This window comes from Mycteria americana, chromosome 4, assembly GCF_035582795.1.
Source record: "Mycteria americana isolate JAX WOST 10 ecotype Jacksonville Zoo and Gardens chromosome 4, USCA_MyAme_1.0, whole genome shotgun sequence".
NCBI classification, from domain to species: Eukaryota; Metazoa; Chordata; class Aves; order Ciconiiformes; family Ciconiidae; genus Mycteria; species Mycteria americana.
The window spans coordinates 53,227,042-53,251,187 of record NC_134368.1 but is presented as its reverse complement, the minus strand read 5'-3'; the positions used below and the strand labels follow the sequence as shown (position 1 = coordinate 53,251,187).

At 38.5% G+C, this 24,146-nt stretch overlaps 1 protein-coding gene across 1 annotated transcript in view; it reads right to left on the bottom strand.

Moving 5' to 3' along the window:
- Positions 1-24,146, bottom strand: part of CCSER1 (coiled-coil serine rich protein 1) — a 731,922-nt gene that overhangs the window by 60,285 nt on the left and 647,491 nt on the right. The gene's annotated exons all lie outside the window — the stretch shown is intronic.

Below are 24,146 nucleotides of genomic sequence, written 5' to 3'. Positions count from 1 at the left end.
TAATACATATAATCTATTCCTGTATGCAGCTGGAATGTTTATGCATTTGAACTTGCAGCAGAGGATTACAAATGTACACAAGTATGTTACATATGGATGAATGCACATAGTCAAGCTTCCTTTCTTCCAGGAAGGAGGAGATCTAACATAATGAAATAATTTCTTTTGAACTAGCTATGAAAAAATGCTGCACAGTTTTACAAATAACAAATAACTATAATAAGCAAAAAACCCACTAAGGTTCAAGAAAATGAAACGTTCTCAAATAAGTTAAAATATGTCTGAAAGGAAATGCTTCAAATATTTCTTTTAAATGCTGTACCACAAAATCTGTCAAAACCTTGTTACCCTTCACTTTGATTTTACTTTTTCTACCTAGTTAAAATTATGTTAGGAATTCTTAATATCTCCAGTTCTCCATTATAATTTCAAAACACATCAAGAATTTAGCCATACACTCTGGTGAAATGAGACATAAATACCACATAAAATTTTGAACACCACATAAAGTATTTATCTTTATGGTAGCCTTATTTATCTGAGAAACTGCAGCCATGGGGGTCCCTATCAGAGACAATACTTATTCTTCAACCTTGGAGAAAGGGAAAAAAGTGGTTTAAGTTTAAAACCAAACAAAACAAAACAACCCTACATATCACTTCAGGAGAAGATAACTTTCAGACACTTCTTTTGTTCAGCACAAAGTATTTGTTCTGAGAATAGTAGAGAGTATCAAATAGCTCCAGCTCGAGACAAAACAGATTTGAATCTTTATATTAAAAAGAATGAATGTGAAGTCCCATATCTAAGCAAGGGTCATAACCACAGGGCTACACAATGTTCCGAGATAAGACCCATCATTTTTTCCTGTTGGTATTTCTTCATTAAAAAACTTAAAAATGTGCTGAAATAGGGACTGAAATACAGGCATTACTTTGCCAAGTGTCCACAGCCACCTTTATACCCTCTTTTTCCTTCCTCAATGACAAAAAAAAAAGTGTTTGAAACAAACCACAGAAAAGAATCAACAAGAAAGCCTGAAAGTAAGTCACCCCATAATACATGACGACTCTACGTCTAGGATGGGAGATGGAAACTGTGATTTCAAATTCTTCAGTCAAGGAAAAAATTCAAGCCAGGTGCCCATTGCCTAGGCTACTCATTACCTAAACTGAGAGCATGACATCCTCTTGCTTTCTGGCACTGACTGGCTTTAAAGGTTAGCCCTACATTTCTGTTGCTTTATTTTTACTTAAAAAATAAATAAATGCTGAAATGAAAAAAAACCCCACAATTCTATTTTAAATAAAATTAACATTGGTTTTGAATTAAAAAAACCATAATTTCAAGTTTCCTATCTCAAGAAAAAATTGGGAAAATATTCATTTTCATTGGATTGAAAGAAAGTTAGGTTTCCTCCCAGGGGAGGAAAAAAGAGTACACTTTAGGCTACCAAAGGAAATGAGAAGGCAATGAAACATTTTCTGGAGTAACCGTAAGTACATGTTTTTACACCATAAAAAGGCATATCACTACAGAGGTGTATTGGATAAAACAAGAAGTGTGCACACACAAAACATATACAGAAATATGAGATTTTAAATAAACTTACAGGGTAAGGAAAAAATACAGTGAAGTTACAAAATCCAATCCTTATTTTGTAAAGGAGTAAACAATTTACTATTTCACTTTCAGGTGATTACTCAAGTCCTAAAACATCCATCTCTCCTGTACAAACTTTTATCTCAAATCAAAATTTTATTTATCAAACTTGTTTCTACAAACAGCTTAAATGAAACTCGAATTGTGATACACCATGGATGACTCTGCTCCCAATTTCCTACTCCCAAAAACTCAAAATTATTTTCAGAAAAGCTGCTATTTATTTATTTTAATGAGGAATATAGAAGTGCTAACATACGCTCCTTTAAAGGAGTTCAGTAATTTAGGGATCTGCAGGGAGGGAATTAAAATTCTCTGCTCTGGGGTAACACTCAACATAATCTAATCACTCATAACATAATATAATACTGTATATAATATAACCACTAGATAATAATCACTGCTAGAATGACCTGCCACATAATTTTATGCTGAGAAAGACCTGTCCACACAGGGCTACCTGAAGCACATCAGTACCCTACACATCATAATCTTCCCCAGGGAAACAGAGAATAATAGAATCATAGAATTGTTTAGGTTGGAAAAGACCTTTAAGATCATCAAGCCCAACCATTAACCTAGCACTGCCAAGTCCACCACTAAACCATGCCCCTAAGCACCACATCTACATGTCTTTTAAATACTTCCAGGGATGGTGACTCAACCACTTCCCAGGGCAGCCTGGTCCAATGCTTGACAACACTTGCAGTGAAGAAATTTTTCCTAATATCCAATCTAAACCTCCCATGGTGCCACTTGAGGCATTTCCTCTCATCCTATGGCTTGTTACTTGGGAGAAGAGACCAACACCCACCTCTCTACAACCTCCTTTCAGGTAGTTGTAGAGAGCAATAAGGTCTCCCCTCAGCCTCCTTTTCTCCAGGCTAAACAATCTCAGTTCCCTCAGCCTCTCCTCATCAGACTTCTGCTCTAGACCCTTCGCCAGCTTCGTTGCCCTTCTTTGGACATGCTCCAGCACCTCAATGTCTTTCTTGTAGTGAGGGGCCCAAAACTGAACACAGTATTTGAGGTGCAGCCTCACCAGTGCTGAGTACAGGGGCACGATCACTTCCCTAGTCCTGCTGGCCACGCTATTCCTGATACAAGCCAGGACGCTGTTGGCCTTCTTGGCCACCTGGGCACACTGCTGGCTCATAGTCAGGCGGCTGTCAACCAACACCCCCAGGTCCTTCTCTGCCTGGCAGCTTTCCAGCCACTCTTCCCCAAGCCTGTAGCGTTGCATGGGGTTGTTGTGACCCAAGTGCAGGACCCAGCACTTAGCCTTGTTGAACCTCATACAGTTGGCCTTGGCCTATCAATCCAGCCTGTCCAGGTCCCTCTGTAGAGCCTTCCTACCCTCAAGCACATCAACACTCCTGCCCAACTTGGTGTCATCTACAAACTTACTGAGGGTGCACTCTATCCCCTCATCCAGATCATTGATAAAGATAGTAAACAGAACTGGCCCCAGTACTGAGCCCTGGGGAACACCACTTGTGACTGGCCTCCAACTGGAGTAAACTCCATTCACTACAACTCTTTGGGCCCAGCCATCCAGGCAGTTTTTTACCCAGCGAAGAGTACACCCATCCAAACCATGAGCAGCCAGTTTCTCTAGGAGAATGCTGTGCGAAATGGTGTCAAAGTCTTTACTAAAGTCGAGGTAGACAACATCCACAGCCTTTCCCTCACCCACTAAGCAGGTCACTTTGTCATAGAAGGAGATCAGGTTAGTCAAGCAGGACCTGCCTTTCATAAACCCATGCTGACTGGACCTGATCACCTAGTTGTCCTGTACGTGCTGCATGATGGCACTCAAGATGATCTGCTCCATAACCTTCCCCAGCACCGAGGTCAAACTGACAGGCCTGTAGTTCCCCGGACCCTCCTTCCGGCCCTTCTTGTAGGTGGGCATCACATTTGCTAACCTCCAGTCAACTGGGACCTCCCCTGTTAGCCAGGACTGCTGATAAAGGATGGAAAGCGTCTTGGTAAGCACTTCTGCCAGCTCCCTCAGTACCCTTGGGTGGATCCACCCCATTGACTTGTGTGTGTCTAAGTGGTGTAGCAGGTTGCTAACCATTTCCCCTTGGCTTATGGGGGCTTCATTCTGCTCCCCATCCCTGTCTTCCAGCTCAGGGAGCTGGATACCCTGAGAACAACTGGTCTTACTATTAATGACTGAGGCAAAGAAGGCATTAAGTACCTCAGCCTTTTCCTCATCCTTTGTCACTATGTTTCCCTCCATGTCCAATAAAGGATGGAGATTCTCCTTGACCCTCCTTTTGTTGCTAGTGTATTTATAGAAACATTTTTTATTGTCTTTTATGGCAGTAGCCAGATTAAGTTCTAGGTGGCCTTTGGGCCTTCTAATTTTCTCCCTGCAGAGCCTTACAACATCCTTGTAGTCCTCCTGAGTTGCCTGCCCCTTCTTCCAAAGGTCATAAACTCTCCTTTTTTTCCTGAGTTCCAGCCAAAGCTCTCTGTTCAGCCAGGCCGGTCTTCTTCCCCGCTGGCTCATCTTTTGGCACATGGGGAGAGCCTGCTCCTCTGCCTTTAGGATTTCCTTCTTGAAGAATGTCCAGCCTTCCTGGACTCCTTTGCCCTTCAGGACTGCCTCCCAAGGGACTCTGTCAACCAGTCTCCTAAACAGGCCAAAGGCTGCCCTCCAGAAATCCCAGGCAGCAGTTCTGCTGGCCCCCCTCCTTGCTCCTCCAAGAATCAAAAACTCTGTCATTTCGTGATCGCTATGCCGAAGATGGCCTCCAACCGTCACATCACCCACAAGTCCTTCTCTGTTGACAAACAACAGGTCCAGCGGGGCACCTTCCCTAGCTGGCTCACTCACCAGCTGTGTCAGGAAGTGATCTGCCACACACTCCAGGAACCTCCTAGACTGTTTCCTCTCTGCTGTACTGTATTTCCAGAAGACATCTGGGAAGTTGAAGTCCCCCACAAGAAAAAGGGCTAACAATTGAGAGACTTCTCCCAGCTGCTTCTAGAATATTTCGTCTGTCTCTTCATCCTGGTTGGGTGGTCTGTAACAGACTCCCACATTGATATCTGCCATGTTGTCTTTCCCCCTGATTCTTACCCATAGACACTCCACCCTATCGTCACCATCATTAAGCTCTAGACAATCAAAACACTCCCTAACACACAGGGCTACCCCACTGCATCTCCTTCCTTGCCTATCCCTTCTGAAGAGTTTATAGCCATCCATTGCAGCACTCCAGTTGTGCGAGTCATCCCACCACGTTTCCATGATGGCAACTATATCACAGTTTTCCTGCTGCACAATGGCTTCCAGCTCCTCCTGTTTGTTGCCCATGCTGCGTGCATTGGTGTAGATGCACTTCAGTTGGGCTATTGATCCTGCCACCTTTTTGGGGGGAGAAGCCCTAATTCCTACATGATCATTCTCAGGTGCTTCTGTGGTTTCTAACATATCCATAACCCTTGCGTCTTAGCTTCCACATGGATCTCCATCCCCTGCCTCCCCTGAGATGGCAGACTGAAGGACCTCGCTATCACACCCTCCCTCAAACATTGGTGTGCTGCCCCCAGGCTTATCTCTAGCGAGCCTGGTTTTATCCCTTTCCCCCACAGGCAAAACACATGGGGCAACACAGCACACCAGCACTACATACTTTCAGCCTTCTGCATACCTCCATAACCTGGAGGAACCCAATGTTAAGAATTGAGGAAGACACCAATGTGAAAAAATAGAACATTATGCATTTTCAAATGCAGTGCGTACTGAGTATTGCTCTATGACGTCACATTTCCCACCTCAGAATTTGTCTAAATTTATGTAAACTCTATATAAAATGCTTTAATCTGTCCATATTGGCATCTCTTTATCTCCTCTGACCTGAGGTTAGACTATGCATGAAATCTTCAAATGCTTATACAATGTAATGCACCAAAATTATGAAAGTTTGGAGTTAATATTTAAATTCCACCATGAAAAAGAGCAATGCAGATAATTGAGGAAGTGATTTTAGCTCTCCAATTATGCCTTGCACACAAAACTCCCATATTTTTGAGAATGCATTGACTTTACAAAATTCAAGTTGCCTGTAACCAGGAGTGTTGGAGCAAGGCAGTCATTTCCATTCCGGTCCATGTGCCTTGTTTTGAGTTTCTGCGATGGTATCACACACTCACTGACCTTCATATGACCTCAGGAATGAGGCTCATACAATAAACTGCTTGCCCAGCAAACACAACTTGTTATTGTTATATCAAAACACATGGCAGCCCCAACTTTTGCTCTTCTTTTGCACTACACCCAAGGTTAGCATAGTGCGCCAGCGAGATTAGATGCAGAAACCAAGGGTAGATACACTACATAACCACTCTGAGAGAAGACCTGTGTTCATTTGGGACAACTTCCTAAACGTAGGTAATTTCAAATCCCTGAAGAAGATTTGAATGAACAGCAGACAGCATTTTTCCCTCCCCCTTCTCTTCCTTGACATGCCTCCAAACAATCTCCTTTCTCTTTTTTTCAGTCTATCAATAGCTTGGCATCAAGAGTTCTTTCTACTAACAATGTCAGAAATAAACAAAAGAAAATGAAAGGGATGCAGCTGTATCTGAGGACAACAGGTATAACAGAGTATCAGACCATCTTCATTTAAAAAGGGACCTCTCTGAGTCAGGAACCAGTCATAAGTAATGAAACATGGGAATTAAAAAGTATCCTCAATTACTGTTAACTTTTAATTTACATTTTAACATTGAGTACAAAATATAGAGGTTTATCACTAAAATAGTAATCAAAAGCTTAACTCTCTCCTTTTTACCAGGCCGTACGCAATGTATTTCAGTTTTCCCTGCAGGAGTAGCCCTTCATTGTATTACATGTACTTCTGTAACACTCTCTCATCACAGCAGTATCCATCCATATTTACATTATGTTTCAGCAACACTTGCTCTCCTGGAAAAAATAGAAGTCATCCCTCTATTCTCTGCAGTGCTTCATAATAGTTAGGTTTCAAGTACTTTAGTCAGGGACAGAAGAGAAGCTCTTACTACTTGAAGGTTTCTGCAAGAGCTAATAAAAACTGGAAACAGCATAGCAAACAAAATCTGAAGTTCAATACCAGCATATCAGTGTAGGGATGCAGCCATGTGAAGATCCTTTGCTTCAACAGAAGGAAATCGCAATACTTCATCATCTGACAGCGCCTTTTTTTTTTGAAGCTCTTATGTGGTCTTCATGGCACTGAGATTTGAGTGGCTAACATATGTTGCACAATTGTTCCTGTCAAAGGATAAATTTTGGCTCAAGTATTAATGCATTTATTCTCGTATTTAAAAAAAAAAAGTTGAGCTGCAGAAACATCATCCTCTTAAGGAGCTGTTAACTGAGAATGAATGGATGTCCCACTCCACGTCTACAGAAAGAGACAAGGAGCTTTACCAAGCATAAGAGTGAACTTCTCTAATGCGTACGTGTATTTCTGACATTAGATCAGGGCATGTTAGCAACACCATGCACAGATGCCCTCCAAAGGACAACGCATCCACCAAGAACTTGTCAGTACCTGTCTGTTTATGATTTGATAATAAAAGAGCTTTGGCCATGTCAGATGGACTGCACGATGCACAGTTTTGTATGTACTACTTGAAGACTTGCAAGAGCTAATAAAAAAGTCCAAAGCAAATCTGTGTTGTGCTTGTATGCACCCTTCTATTACACCATATAGAGTGTGAATGTTAGAGAAAACCATCTCCATTAAGGATGCAAATAACACTTTTGCAGCTTAGTGATCACATCTTTGAGTTGAGAACATCTTATAGTCAAACATCTAATACATCATAATGTTTTGCTACTATCATCTCAAATAATAATAATAATAATAATAATAATAATAATAATCATCATCATCATCATCATCATCATCATCATCTCCTCAAATAATTCTCAAAAATGGAAAGGATTTTCTAGTAGACTTCTGCCCAACTAAAAAACTTTTCCTTAAAGCACAAGTTTGCATGAGGCACTATGAAAGTATTTTTTCCTGAATAATGCTATATAAGCTAAATTTTCACTTTATTGGTGTGCTTGTACAGCTTCGTAGCTAGGCTATAGCTAAAGAATTGAGAACACCTGGTTAAGATCTTTTTACCTGTCTCCAGGCTAGAAGGCATCTTTACTAGAAGCCCTAGTTATGACAAAGTTTTACCTAGTTTTTTTCTTTAATAACTGTGAGATGAACACTGCATACAAAAACACTTAAATTCGTTGTCAAACTGTATGATGAACCCAATTTTGACTGTTTTCAGGATACCCTTATTAGCATTTAGCAATCAACAATACTACATTTAGTGGAAGACTGTTAAAAGAATAGCTGAACCATATATCAAGGAAGTTCTGAAACACCCCAACTTTAAATGTCAATTTTAGAGCTGCTTATCAAGTAGATTTATTTGTTTATTTAGAAAAATATATTCAAATCAATTCTTGTCAAAGTTTTCCACCTTCCATTAGATGCAAAGTGCCTATTAAAACTGTGGTTTGGCAAATTGGTGTTTTGCTTAATTTCTCTTTGTATTTTTCTACATTTTGTTCAACCACACAGACAAACTTCCATTTGTCTGGCCCTGTTATTGCTTATGCTGGTAACACAGTCATCCTGTTCTAATATTATGAGTCTGACTCTTCTTCACTAATGCTAATTGACCTAAAAAAAGAAAAAGCACCAGCTTATTGTACCTATTACAAATCACTGGTAAGGTGCATCATATTCTCATAACCTCATATAGTTCCTTCTTTAAGGACAAAGAGTAAAAATAATGCTTACCTCAAATACTTGATTTACACCTACTGGCTTTACATTATGCAGTATCAAGAACAATAGGAAGCACTAAATGACATAAAATATGTTAAAGTTTAAATGAGTTTGTCACTTTTTCTGGTGTTTTTTGGAAGACGACAAGAAGATCACCTAAGGGGCTGGTCAGGCTGGGTTTTTGCTGGCTTTATTACCCAGCAGATGGAATGGCAAATGTGTGACATACGGAGAAAGCTATCTTATATGCCAGTTTGTTAAACAGATTGTCTTCATCATCTGACCACTGTTAGAAAGGCAATTGAAAACCACAGGCTTCTAGCTTCTCCATAATGAATGTTAAAAATGCAAATATGGAGCCATTTCTCACCCTTCAAAATGACTGTCAAAACCACACACACAGTGAAAAACTCTACACAAGCCAAGGTGAGCCAGTATCGGCAACAATCCCCATCCTGAAACAACTCCAGTGAGACCTGGTGAGAATTTACATCTTAAGAACTGGTCCTTGGTTCTCTTCGCATGGGTATTCAGTGGGAAAAGATTGCAAAAGTGCATGCCAACAATAAACACTGCCTTCAACTTAAAAAAAAAAAAAAAGAAAAGAAAAGAAAAGTAGTGCTCTTGGTCTTCACACAAGATCTCAGTGTTGGAAAATCAGGGAGATAATTTCTGTTGCATTTTATGTGCTGATAATGTACTAGTATACCACACTGACAGGTTCTGTGCATTGAATAGGTTGCACTACTATTCGCATTCTTATTATTATTTATAATATAGCTATATATTATCATATGCATTTATATTTCCTTTTAGTGTGTGCAGTCGGTATGATTAGGTGATAACTGCAAGTAACATATCAGTGTACAAGTGGTCAAATGCTTTGATGCACTATGTCTATACATAGTCTGATTTTCAATGTATTAAAACCAGTTAGTCTTGCAATATATTTAGATTAGAGAACAGGAGAAAGGAGTTTGGGAACTGTATTCCAAACAGTGTGGCAGGGCAGGAAAATTATTTGTTTTAAGCTGGAACTTGAGAAATTAATGGGAAGGACAGTGAAAGTCTGTACCACGTTTTTATTGCGTGATTCGCAAGCATCTTTTACTTCTTCTGGTTTTGCACAGGGAAACTCGTCGGCGCTAGGAACAAATACCTTCTCCCTTTTTGACGCGTAGTTTACCTTCAATTGCTGCAGCTGCTACAATTGCAAATAGGATGTAAAGGAAGGTAAATTGGTATGAGTTAGAGGTACTAACATTTCTGAGGTACTTGATGTATATTTGCTCTCACACTTAAGAGTCAAACCAATTGCTGCTTTTGGGGACAGCAGGGACTCCTTCGCTCCCATCAGGTCAGCAACATCACTGGGACTTTGGTACGTGCCATGGGGTTATATAAGGCAGTTTTACTTACTGCAGACACTGATGCTGCAGTGACCTGGCAGGTTAGTGACGTTCTTGTCCTCTCACCTAGGGACATCTTAAAAGTCCCGCTTTGAGTCTTTTACTACAGGTTTTGCGACTGCCAGAGACAGTTGTACCTGTCCTGTGTGCAAGGTTGGGACTTTGTGGGCATCACCAGCCTTCTCCATGGCACTGTGTTCCATAACAGATATACTCATTTCCCATCCTGTGTTCCTATATAATGCAATTATGTTTGTGCCATTGCTGAAATTAATATTTATATTCTTTTTTTAAAAAAGACATTTGAAATAGAACTCCTTATCCTCATTAGCAAATTTCATCTTTAAAGCTTCTTTCTTCCCATTAAGCCAAGCCCAGGGAGCTGACAACAACAAGTCTTGAGAGAAGGACAAAATGCACAGATATGCTCAGAAAGATTCTTGGAAATATTAATGTGTAAGAGACTCAACTTTCCTGCAAGCCTACAGCAATCTCTCTAATGCATATGTTGCTGAGCATGTGAACAGTTGTAATACATTTTAAATCAAGAGAATAACACTTTCTTTCCCTCAGGGAATCTCAAAGGTTAGCATTGCTACAAACACTTGCAAAGCAAGCTACATACAGCTCACAGCCACTTGGTTCAGAGCTGAACATAATGCTGGCTTAAGTGTCAGTTAGATGTATTTTACTGAGAAATGTACCATTTCTTTCCAGCATCATTAAGCCACGAAAGCAAACAATTAGAACTACAACTGCTAGAATCATGCTGTCTTACCATTTACATTAATACAGCCCAACGCCATGACACAGTTACAGCCTGTGCCACTGGAAGGCGTTCATTAATTTCCACTCCTATCCGTTCACTCCACTCATGCTCCTAGATAATATAATGATATTTTTATTTTTTTTTTAATTTCAGTACCATTCCCACACTGCTTTCTTTGGTACATGCTTTAGCTGAGCCTATGCTTTCAGAAAAAAATAAACTAAACAATTTAATTTGTCAGTTTGAAACTTAGCTATTTTACTTTATGAAGACATTTAAAAACAAGTTATACTATTTGCTGCTTTTAAGGATCCTTCCTTTCTGCTGTTTTCTGATTCCTCACAATACTTTGATACAATTAAATCTTACTACTCTGCCTTTAAAGAAGGGAAAAATAGACGAAGAGATTAAGTGAGTCTCTCAAGGTGCTGTCAATGGGAATGAAGGAATAAGAATGAAGGCTAATGAATATCTTGGAAGCTTTTTTTAAATGAAAACTTGGTTTTGGTTTTTTTTTAAGCAAAGCATTTGCTTCGAGTTTTTCTTAGAAGACTGAAAACAAGAGGTTTCTTCTGAAAACATTATGTGTTTCAGTTGGTTTTCAGCTGAAATATTTCTTTTTTTAATGAGGTGGCACAGCTTTCCGGTGTGTAATTAATATGGAGATAAGTTCTGCCCAGCTAGTTTAGACTTGCAGTTCAATACTCCAGCTTCAGCTTCACGTTTGCAAGGTTTGAATTACAGATGCTCCAGTAAAACGCACAAACACACCCAACACTCAAATACCTTCTCTTTCAAATAGTGCCTGGTGCTGTATTTTCACCTATTTCCATGCATGAATGGAAACGCTCTGTTTCAAAAACAACCCATGAGCTTGAGAGCTCAGCCAATGTGACAGGTGAATGAAAAAACCTGCTGAACCCACCAGGAGACTGCCAGGCTTGATGCACACACTATGGGAATCTCCTGTATGCTCTTGGAAATCACAGCAATTGAACCTATCTGAAATGAGAGAAAGGCAGACATCCTTCTCTTAATATAAAACAGAAAGAAAAATAAATATTGTGTGTGTAAGTTTGGATCCTGACAGCCCAATCTGGAGAACTACGGAGAACTAGGCAATCAAATGCCATTTCTTATTTTGACTCCTTAAGTTGAACAGCTTTTCAATGCTTCTGCAGTGTGTAAAACTGTTATAGTCCTGTAGCAGACTCAAATCAGAAATCCTTAGTGCAGTTATGGCAGAGATTATTTCTCAGGTTTATTTCCACTGAATTTATTAGGATTATTTTGAAGCAAGATATTATGCACCATAAATAAACACTTCATAATCTAAAACATTATAAACTTCACAAAGAATTACTCATTCCATTCTCTCTTAAGTAGTGTATGTTCATAAGCAACAAGAACCAGTAGAGATCCCCAGGATTTGCATGAACAGTTTAAAGCATCTCAAAGACAGGAGAAGAAACCCAGAAGCAGAACTATCATATCAGTCTAATCTTTAATCCTAAATAAAGGGGAATTTTCAAAGTCATGTGCCTTAAAGCTTATCTTTTTCTTTCATTTTCCCTCTTCATATGTATTCTGTTGTCCATGAATAATAACCAAAGTACTGCTTCCAGGTCACTTCATTGATTTTGTAAACCCTTTCTAAAGGCTAGATTTTCAAAGAAGCCTGGCAATCAGTGCATCCAAATCTCACCGAAATAAATACAAACTACACCAAACTTCCATGGTTTCCTTCAAAAATTCTGTCAGAAAACTGAAACAGTAAGTGTCAGATGACACAGCTTATAAAATGATAATTATATATTCATTATATATTATATGTTATAATTATATAATATATTTTATAATTCATTATTCAAATTAATTATATATTATGTACTATACATATAATTATATATTCATTATTGCAAATGCATATAACTTTTCTAGAAGGAAATAAGGACACACTGTGTAAGTTAGATGGCAGACAGTGAAATACTTCAGTATTTGCCTCTCAGGTAAGTGGGCTTTAATATCTCCAACCCTTACTTTAACTAACCTTTAGTTTTAACTGTACATGAAATGTTTCCATCATAAATTATGACCACTGACAACTGATGCAGTTCCAAGTAAACAACTCTTCTTGCTTTGAAGCTGTTAACGTGTGCTATGACAGAAGGATTTATGCTAAGATGCTGCTAAGAACGCACCTTCTTTTCTAACTGGAATTTTAATTGTCTTTTGCTGCTTTAAAATGACATTCTACATATTTTCCAATGGTTTAAATTAACTTGAGGAATTAAAAAAATAATAAAGATCACTCAATCCATTCATGGACACGCACCCCACCTCCACCCCAAACTATACATATAGGACTGAGCAGAGCCACCTTTGTCTTAAAACATGGTTAGAATTCACAGTGATTTTAGTAGGAGCTGATTTAGGTCAATGCTGAACAAATCTGGAAATCTGACCTCAATTATTCATCATCAGACTCAGTACAAATTGTAACAGAAAAGAAAAAGCAAGAAAAATACATTCTCCCCAATTTTTGGTTTAAATCCCATTGCACCTGCCAATGAATCTTCCTAATTAATAAATATTCACTTCTCTGAATACTGTATCTATCTTGGTCAAAGCTGTCATCAAAACCACATGCAGAAGTTATTAACCTTTAAAGTCTGCCCTTCAGTGCAGCTTAAATTACTTTGTTCATTGTTAACCCAAGGTGCTAAATATCACAAGCGCTTAAATCACTTCAATTAAAATTGGCAACTATCAGAAGACAAAAAAGTATTTTCTGATTTTAGATGCTTAGGTTCTCTTACATGTATTGTTTATGAATAGATCAACATATCACATGAGAGTCTTGTCTTCATTATACCTTCTATTCCTGCAGTAGTCGGCCACAGTAAACACATCTGACAGAGGTTGTTAGGAAAAGGTACTTACTAAATAATGTCCTATGCTACATTGGGTCCAGTGAGAAAACCAGCATTTCTGAAGCTAATGACACAAAACAACACGTTTCAAAATTAGTATCATTACTGTAACACTGTTCCTACGGACAGCATGAACTACCAAGTCACGGTAACAGCTTCATTCCGAACTACAGCGACTACAGCGGCAGGTCAATATAGCCTCACATATTTGAAAGTGTGTATTAGCTAACAAACTGGTACTTCTGTGCCCTTTGCAATACTTTCTTTTTGGCCCTCATACCAATCTTCCATGGGATTTTATTGTTCTTAAGTAAGTAAAGGCATCAATTGAGTCAGTAAAGCACCTTTTACTGAATCTGCATTTTCAAGCACTCATCAGAATTCTATTAAATCAGGAGATTGTCTTTAAATTTGTACAGTTCCCCGCAAGAAAACAGATACAATAAATTTTAGGGTTATTCAATGACTTACTGTAACAAGTGAGCAGCTTGTGAGTGGGATGGAGGGTATGAATCCGATAAATTAATGAGAAATCTCTTTCTCACAGAGTACAGGAGCCAAGTAGGACTCTGCCATTAGATCATTTATTTGTGTGTTGCTTTATATTAAACAGCTCCTTCTAGAAGGAAAGATACTGAAAAGTATGTATTGGTGTGCAAACACCAGTGGTAGGCAGCTTGTTAGGGGCAGATGCTATCAGGGAACCGATACGTGCGCCAAGGATCAAATCTGTATACCTGACTGGTGTGGAGTGAAATCCTTCACACCATCTGATGAAAGATATAAGGACTTGGTCCAATTGGAGCAGATATCAAACCTCAATAAGAGCTCTGCATCCCAGAGTGGGAACTGGGGACCAAATCTTAGACTTTTTTATTGAGTCTGAACACAATCCTTGCAACTATCTCTGACTGCACGAAAGGTACCAAAGGAAATCAGGATACAGCCACCTCAATGGCTGCTGGTGCCAGAGACTTCCCCTCCTGTAATTAAGAGAATCAACAAATTCTGAAGATCTACAAAAAAGTAATGTAATTTAAATAGTTCTATTTCTGTACAGAAATGGTAAGCGTTAAAAAATTAGTATGTACTGGCTACTGCCTTCTTCATATATCTGAAAAACTCTTTCAGATTCTTAAGTTAGGAAGAAAATAATATGTTCAAGGTTCATTTGCATATGGAAAATTGCTTCTTGCTGTCAACAGTGAACATGCCACAGGTCTCCTGGCTACTAGCAAACACTACACCTGTGTGTGCTCTGGGGTAGCTTCCGTCTGTGCTTCTGTAAGAGGTGTAGAAGCTGCGACACTGCTCTTGGTGCTCCGTGGAAGTGTGCGCACTGTTACGGGGATGCCACGTTGCTATGTTACTAAAAGATGCGTCTCCTACAGTCACAGCGTTTTGCAATAAGCACGAGTATGGCTATCCACAACAGCAATGGGTAACGGAGCAGAGAGGTAACGTGGATGAGAAAAGCCAGACTAGTTAAAGCATGTAAGCATAACTGCATTACTGAAAGCTATGCTTATTAATGTGTACAAAGTTTGAGAGAGAAAAAAATTCAGATGAGGCTAAAAACATGAACACAAATGGAATTCATGTACTCATGGAAGAGAATCACTTCTGACTGTTGCCACATCCATACATTTGCCTTTTTTATTGCAGGCACGTGTTTCCCACTGACCCATGCATGGGATGGGCATTAAGGTCAATAACATGACACAAATCACGAGAAGTGAGGAGATCATTATGATAATGTCGTTCTCCAAAAAGCTGGTATTATTTGGAGGATAATAATTTTAAACAACTCTTTGAACAGAGATTTCGCTATGCTTCCACTGATGTCATTAAACAAAAAAAGGTTAAAAAGATCAATCACACAAAACCAGCAGTAACAGCCAGTGCAAAAACCTTGCAAATTTCTTTTTATTACTATATCAATTTACTTCCTTTTACTTCCTCTAGCTCTGGAGGAATAAAGAATGACAGTAAATTAACTATTTATAGTTATAAAAATAGTGACTTCCATCTGCTATAACTTGGAACTGCTGTCCCAACAACTTGCATGCTTGATGAGATATGAACAGCAGAATATAATTAGGTAACGTGAGTGATGTATAAAGTCACTTTTCACTAAAATACTCTTTAAAAAAAAGCATACTAATATGCCAGCCCGACCGTATGTGCTAGGTATACCTAGATAATCAGGAGATTTGAAAATTTTTGGAACATTATCTGTAATACTTTTTCCACTTTGGAGAGCTCTAGAGGACTAATATCTCAGCATTGCCATCCACAAATGAGTACATTACTAAGACAAGCAGCAAGTAACCTTTAATAATAGATAATATTTAGACAATGATACTAAGAGACTAGGAAAAAAAACAAAATACAAAATGAGAGTACAGCTGTTCCCATTTTTAGCCTAAAGTATCTGAGCAAAAATTCAAATTTTTAGAAGTGCTTATGTGATACCTCATAGCACCATGTACCTATTTTTACGTAACCCTGTTTTTTTTATCTAAGTATCAATTCAGTTACCCACTGCAATATACAGTAGAGACATTGTTGTCAAATGAAGGTCTCACTGAAAATAACAACTGGCAAACTGAAGCATTCCATCATTTTTAGGAATATTAAATACACTTTATTCCTAAATAAGCACATCTAAACTTTGTGAACTAATACACTAAATAAATAAGCTTCCCTGCCCTAAATAAATAAAAAACCCTGCCCAAGCCTTTCCATTTAGGAAAATCCTAAAAAATTTTATCTCTTGGGCCATATTGGGAAAAGTTGCACTGCTAGTATTTAAATTGTAACTGTGCTTTAGAAAAGATTTTTCCTAGCAACTTTTGTCAACAATATTTTTTTCACGTGGAAGAGGAGGAACAAAAAGTTATATTTAAATATACCTTGAGGTCTAGCAAATAATTTAGCAGCCGAGGTCTTGTAGCAGTACTCAGAAAAAAACAGAACTCCTCACAAATCTGCAGACATTATGGGCAGTTCATCTGTAGCCAGAGATTTTGTTTATTCAGGAGAATCATATCCCTTCGGTTTCATCACAGAGGGAAAAATATGATTTTAAGCTATACTTTGAGTACTTTATTATATTTTCTCTTCAATCACTGTTAAAATCTATTTTTCACAGACAAACAGCACTTTTGAAAGGGACATTTTCTTTTTCCTCTGAACAACTCCAACTGTAAAATGTTTGTCTGACAAGTTGGTGACTGAGCAAAAGCAGAAATTTTAGTTTAAATGCCAACAGATTTTCAGCTTCAGAAGAGTCCAAATGATTGCTCCACTGAAACAAAATTAATAGCAAGGAAGCCCACACAAAATAAGTTTTTAAATAATCTCTTCCAGTATAGGAGTATATCTCTTTTTTATTTAATCATTGCAGGCAATCACTCCTAACAAACACTCGTAATTAAGGCAAGGTTAAGTAGCATGATGATAAACACCTTTTATTGTTCACTGAGGGCAACAAACGCTTCCATTTGCAATAATTTCAAATGGTTGTGGTTAATCCTATCGTCCACCTTTCTACAAGAAATAAACCTGGCCTCATAATGGAATCTAAATCCCTAAATCCCACTGACTGCAAGGGTACTCAGGTTCCGAAATGCTTCTGGCATCCAAGGAGAAATCTCTGCCTTCTGGTCTAAGATTAAATATGACTATCTTGACTACATTGAGGAATGAACCACTTTTCACATTATGCTTACTGAAACAGTCCTCACTTTTCCAATGTGGACAACTCCTCTGTAGGGAAGGTTAAACACCACTGTTTCCCCTGGTGACCCTTCAGTACATAATTAGCTTTTAGCGAACTAAAGAGTATGTGCATTAACAAGTTGCAAAACTGCTGACAATTAAAGGTAAGGTAAGTTTGTCCATATTTTGTTACAATCGAAAAGTTAGAGGTACATGCAGATGATCTACCTGCCTGACTGCTTTACTATAACTGCAATCATCCTAAGTACACAAATGCAGAGATTAAGCCTCCTAAAGGAGGGACTGAATGGTTCCACTTCTCACCATAATATATGCTTTATTTAGGTACATACAGGGTGAGGTGCTCGTGACCTTTAAAGATAGCACCCACAGTGCTCTGCAACTTCATTATATTTTTGAACTCTCACCCACACGTTGGTGGACATAGTTGTAACACAACAGGGTTTGCCTCACCAAAAAAAAGGCAGGCTCCTTTTAACAATCCATTTTAACTTAGAAGGGATGGGAAGGGCTTATTAGACTCACATGAGGTTTGCTAAAACAATTTGTACAGATATTTTCTTTCTTTCAGTTATTTATTTTTGCTTGTATGTATCTTAGGAAAGGCCAAGCATGAAATTGGAGCTGTAAAGCAAGTCAGAATTTATTGATATGACTCTGCTCTGAGAGCTCAATAGGCGTGCAGCAAAGCAAGAAGGGTAAAGGGGCTGAATTATTCATTGAACCTTTAAGCATCAACAAATAACACTTACAGTGAAGAATGCCTGTTTTGCAACAGTAGGTGTGAGGTGTACACATAAAAGAAAACAGATGTTCCAAAACCTGTCTTATAAGATCATCATAGAATCTTTTTCTTATTAGTAATTCTGAGGGAAAAGAACACTAGCAAGTTATTTACAGGAGCTGCATAGCACAAATGGGTTTTTTATTTTACTTAGCATAAGATCTTGAACACTGCACCTACTGTATCAGCTTAAAGGGAAAAGAAAAACTGATGAAAAATTGATAAAAGGGAAAGCCTTTCTTATCAAGCAATTACAGTGCTGGAATAAAGCAGCTGTTATTAGCATAAACTTAGTATAAGAAGGAAAATATGTGAACTACACCTAACAAACTATATATATAAAAACATATATAACAGATGTTATAACACAAGCAAGTTGTTATTTTTAAGTTCCAGCTTCCATTCCTAATTCCACTTCTGCAATAACTTTCCCAGACAAATCCTTTTGGTCAGAAATTATCTTTGACCTAAAAATTAATTATTTTCTTATTTTTCAGCTATTCAAATTTTAAAAGCACACATTTTTTTTCTGTATGCCCACATCTGTAACCAGATCCATTTTATGGTGAGAGTCACTCAGTTAATTGATAAATCTGAGACACTGCTGGTAAAGTCAAGCGACTGCAAAACTTTCTAACAGCGCAAATGGAAAGCTGGTATTACACAAGAAGATGCAATATTATTTTCATCTTGAATTAACTTTTGACCAAAGGTATTTATGTTGCAGTTTGGAAATATGTGGTTTTACTATTTGCTATTTTTTTCATTCTCAACTAGCTTTCAGTGTCCATAGTTCTGGTACTTTGATTTGTTTTGATTTCACCTGCTGTAGACCTAATCTTAACATTTTACCAGCAGCCTACTGCAACGTCTTCTGAAGGACCACTTGCAGTATCATTTGGGAAAAAGAAAAAACATAAAATGGTACAATCACTTCTGCTTTCATTTTGTACCTCAGTGAATTAAAATCTTTTGCTTTTCCTTTTAATTTCCATTGTAGTTTGCTTTTGTCATACAGACTTTCCAAGTTTCCTGCCTGCTGCTTATGAACAAGAGGACACAGAAGGAAACAGGCAAAATTGTGGCAACCCAGCATCCTACCTCTGACTGTGGCCAAGACCTGATGCCTAGGGCAGGGTATATAAGACCCTGGCAATCATACAGGCATAGTTCCCAGATATGCTCCACCAGCTTCTAGACTTTTTAACAGAGACCATGTAGATTTCTACCTCGGCTTTTCTTTGTGATTCTTCAAGAACATCATATACAAATGAGTTAGTAACTGCTGCTCTTAACAAGAGCAAGAATGCAAGGCATGGGAATTTCGTCCCCTGCAGACCCCATCAAAATGCCACAAAAATGCCTCCCCCGAGTACACCGGCCCTGCTTGCTGCTGCTGTCAAAAACGACTGCACCTGCAGCAGAGGCAGCAGGAACGAACGCACACCTCGGGCTCGTGGCTGCCGCTCACCGTCACAGCACAAAAAGGACTGTTGCAGAGGGCACGGCAGTCTAGACATGCGTTTCTATCCACTGCCTCTGCTGTGGAGTTACTAACCCTTCCACAGAGGGTGGGTAACAAGTTTTCACAATCTCTTCAAACTGCAGCAACCACAGCCAAAGGAATAATGGTGAAATTTGACATCACAGTAAGACTATTGCATCACTGAAGGTGGATTTGGGCAGAAGCCGCTTCGACCCCTATTCTGGCACAGGCAGACAGATCCAGACGGCCTGAATTCAGGGGCCATACTCATGGAGTGCCATTTCTCATATCTCACATGTTAGACCACATGTTGGAAAGACATTTAAGACACATACTGCTTTCTGTTTTCAACAAAAACTTCATAAAAAACATTTCCAAAACCATCACCTGTATTTCAGCATGGCACAGCTTCCCTCGTGTGACAAAAGTAATTCCCTTAGTGAGTTATCATCTGTAAATATCCACTTGCTCTTTTCCTATGCCAGGCCCACATACCACCAAAAAGTACAAGCGTTTATAGTCTGAAGCTCTCAAAGAGGAAAACAAGGTTGTGATGAATTCTCCTCTCATTTCCTAATAACTTATGTACACCTTTATATAAAATAAATTATCTCTCTTGTTTTGAAGTTTGTACAAAATAAATAGCGTTTCCAGAGAATGGAATAATTCAATTGTACTTCTACTTTTAATTAACTGCAGCAATTATTTATTATTTTGCTGTATCACAAGGGATGAGAGCTATGTATGAAATGAAAGCCATGTAAAATAAAGCTTTAAATTTAATTCAGTGTTATTCTTTCAGCACAAATTTTGTAAACTCCTTGATGCCATTGTGAAAACAAACAGCTGGCTTTTACAGAAAGATTCTGTAAATGAAAGTAGTACGTAAACGTCTTGAGCAAGACCAGAGTCCTATTGTCATGGGACTTGTGTCAGTCATGGCAAGGAGCCATCTTTATCTGAATAACTTTCAGTTTGCAACAAAGATTTAGTTTGATACAGAGATACAAAAGTGTATAGCTAAGTCATAAAGCAAACCGGGGGCAAAACAGTCATGGACAGCAGATTCACCATTGCATCCACTGAAATGCTCTGCCCTCCTGCTTCTAGCCCTCACTGATAAGCGCAGGATTGCTTTTAAAAGGACCAGCTCTTCCTAGACATTTGCCTGCTGCTCAAGAGGATGTTTCAGGACTGTACTGCCTTAAGAAAGCTTATTACAACAACTAAGAGAACTGGAGCAGAAACTCCCAGGGAGCCAATTCTGCTTTTGCAGAAAGGTGTGAATGACCTACCACCTAGCCACACAGCCAGGGGGCCACCATGTGGACCCTGCTATGCCCCAGGAACCCTTTCAGAATAAACTGAGCTGGAGCTAAACTGTAGGAAAAGGTCATGTGAAATTACTTCATGAAGAAGTATCATGCTTTCCCTCTGACTTTTCTATAATACCTTTGCACTCTGTGTAACACTTCAAACATAGGTCTTCTCTGCTAGGAAGAAGTCGATCCACGAAAAATCTGTATTACATCTTATTTTGAGTCAGCAGTTAGACCCACAAGGAGAACGCAGCCTCGTTACTGTTTGCTCTCTAGCACAGGGATTTTACAATTGCATCTATTCCTATCTCCAGATTGACATCCTGCTCAATATTTATTAACTTCTGGCTAGTGAGTGCGTGTTCCCCTTTTATGTCCTTTATCCCATGTTATTGTTATTCTATATTTCTCTACGTGGAACTGGAAATCCATCTATCCAACTTGAAGCCAAGCCTGTCTAAATCACCCCCAAGTTCATTGTTTTCTTTGGCAGTTCCAGCTCAACAGAGGATTTCATTACGTTTCAAGTTCTTTCTCTTAAGTCTTTAAACACATACCAAACAAAACCCTTCTTAATAGCTTCCTATCCGGAACACAATCAGTTCATCTCCCTTGTATCAAACTGTGTCCGCTCACGTACTTTCTGGCTGCTAGTCTCTGACATGGCCCTCAGTCCTCTGCCACAATTTCTAACTTTGAACTTTAGTTATTTAAGTCTGAATCCCAAACAATTAATCAGATAACTTCCCCCACTGTCAACCCAGAGAGAAGAGAAATTTTTTAACATCTCTCCACAAAATTTACTGTATAAAATCCTCCAAAACTTCAGGGGGAAAAAAAAAAAGGAAAAGAGGAAAAATTACATGCAGCAAATTGTTCACTGCCAGAGATGTCTATCAAAGGGATCAGTCTCTAAACTCCAGATGGCAGGTCTCCTACAGGAAGCAGCTGGTCCTTTGGCAGCATGTCCTCAAAAAGTGCCAATGGCTAAGTCCGTCTGTGGTAATTCAGGGCCACCACAAGAATTTTATGCTGAAATTATTTCAGCTGTACAAGCTAAGCCTTTGCTCTTCAGCGGACCAGAGACAGTAGCCAGACCCACTGCTTTATCACGTACTACCCACCATGCCAGAGATGCTCTCTTCTCTGGGAGGGGGCACGTGGGTGTACCATGTACTTTGAACTGCTTTTAACATAACCACAGAAGTTGGTAAACTTGATTTATTAGTTGGGCTACTGTCTGCAATTTCTTCAAGCAGTGACATATATTACTGTGTGTGTAAAATAGCTAGCAAACCTATGGTACTAAGGTGTGTAAGAAAAAGAACAGTAGGTAATCTTTTATGCACAGGCGACAATACCTTGAATTCCTTACTTGATTTTATTCAGCCCTTAAGCAGAAGAATTCTTATATTTTAAGTTCAATACTACTTGATCTATTGCCATTTCTAAACTTAATACATTTCATACCTAATAAGCTAACGCTAAACTGAATTTTTTTCCAAATTTCTCTTATTTCTAATCAGTATATTTGGTGCATAGCTCAGCTTATTTCCTCCTTTCCTTCACTCTCCCAGTCCTCTAGAATCACCTTAGGACAGAAGACAGGTAACTTGCTTTCAATCACACTTTTAAAGCCAGACAACATGTAGCTCCTCTCCCTTCTACAAAAAACTCTCCTCAACATTTTTAAGATGCCGATCAGTGATTCCTCATTACAGTGCTTGTAAGATGACCACCTAACTTCTCCAAACGGCAATTAAAGTCAGCGGGTGCTCAGCAGAGTTGTTCTGTGCTAGTGTGCAATACTCTCACCATTGATCTTCCTACACCTAGCCTTGATCTTCCTACACCAGCTATATCGGTTGACAGAGAATGCTATCCCCTAAAAAGTAGAACACCTTCTAACTTATGTAAGTACATTAATAGCTTAGGAGACAGCCAATGACACACAATGTCAAGATTTCCAGTCAGACTGCAAGGCCCTGCTCGCTCCACACATCAGTGGCACCAGCTGTAGCCCAATTAAGCTCCGCAGTGCACAGGTGTTCCCAGAAATGAGTAACAAAAGCAAACTTCCCTTCAGGGTTCTGAAAAAATTAGAGTTCTTTAACTTCTTCATGCCTCCAAACATCAAACAGATTGAGGAAATCGGAAAGAGAGAGAAAACGACATACAGAGGAATAACAATAATCTGAATTATAACTTAATTAAATTTAACATATATTTGTACTAGAAAATACGTATGCTCACAGTTTACCTGTACAAAGGAAGACTCATGAAACATTTTAGAACTTTGACATGAAAGTGCACTTTTGTTCTAGCTCTGTTTTAAAGGAGTTCTTCTAACCTGGGAAAATAGCATGTATCATCCAAAAGACAAAATGTAATATTTCTAAATAATATTCTATAGCTTCATCTTTTATTGACATTTAAAAGCTATCTGCAGCAAAGACTATTTGGGGTAAAAGTAACTCAACTAACTGTCTACAATTTTTGGCAACATTTCAGTGTGTCTGTGAACAGAGTGGAATCAGTTCACTTAAAATATCAAAGAGAAAATGTGACCACCTCATTTTAAAAACTTGAAAAAGCTCACAACTGCAATATTCCAAAGAGCTAACTGAAAGATGAAAACAAGGAAAATAGTTCTATGGAAATGTATTAATGGAAAAAAAAAAACCAACAACATTAAATTCACCTTAGAATAACCTGTTTGATAAAAGAAATCCACTTCATTTTCATGCTAAGAAATTAATCAAACTGCATATATGAAGAGTTTAATGCATCAGTAAAACATTACTTCATTATACCAATAAACTTGCTCTGACAAAATGAGCAAATGTATGTTTATTAATGAAATGACTAGAGAGTCAAGATACTACAGTACAGTTGTCAGCATGTAAGATTCATAGATTAACATTCTCTTATTAAAAATAAGAGCACTTATACTGAGTAATTGATCTTATTTTCTTAATAGAAGCTCTAAGAGAAGCTGTGGGGCTGTACAGAGAGCACAAACAATAAAAATTTAATTACACTGTGAATGACAGCCTTTTCAATTGGAGGCAATATTTACCTTTATTGATATGACCAGCCAATATCCTAGAATATCACTGGCAGATGGTCAATTGTCTTATAAATTATTCCAATGTACTAACTGGCAACACAGCAGATTTTCAGCTCATAAAAAGATATTCATTGGTAATATCGTTAATACTTAGTCACTGATCAGAG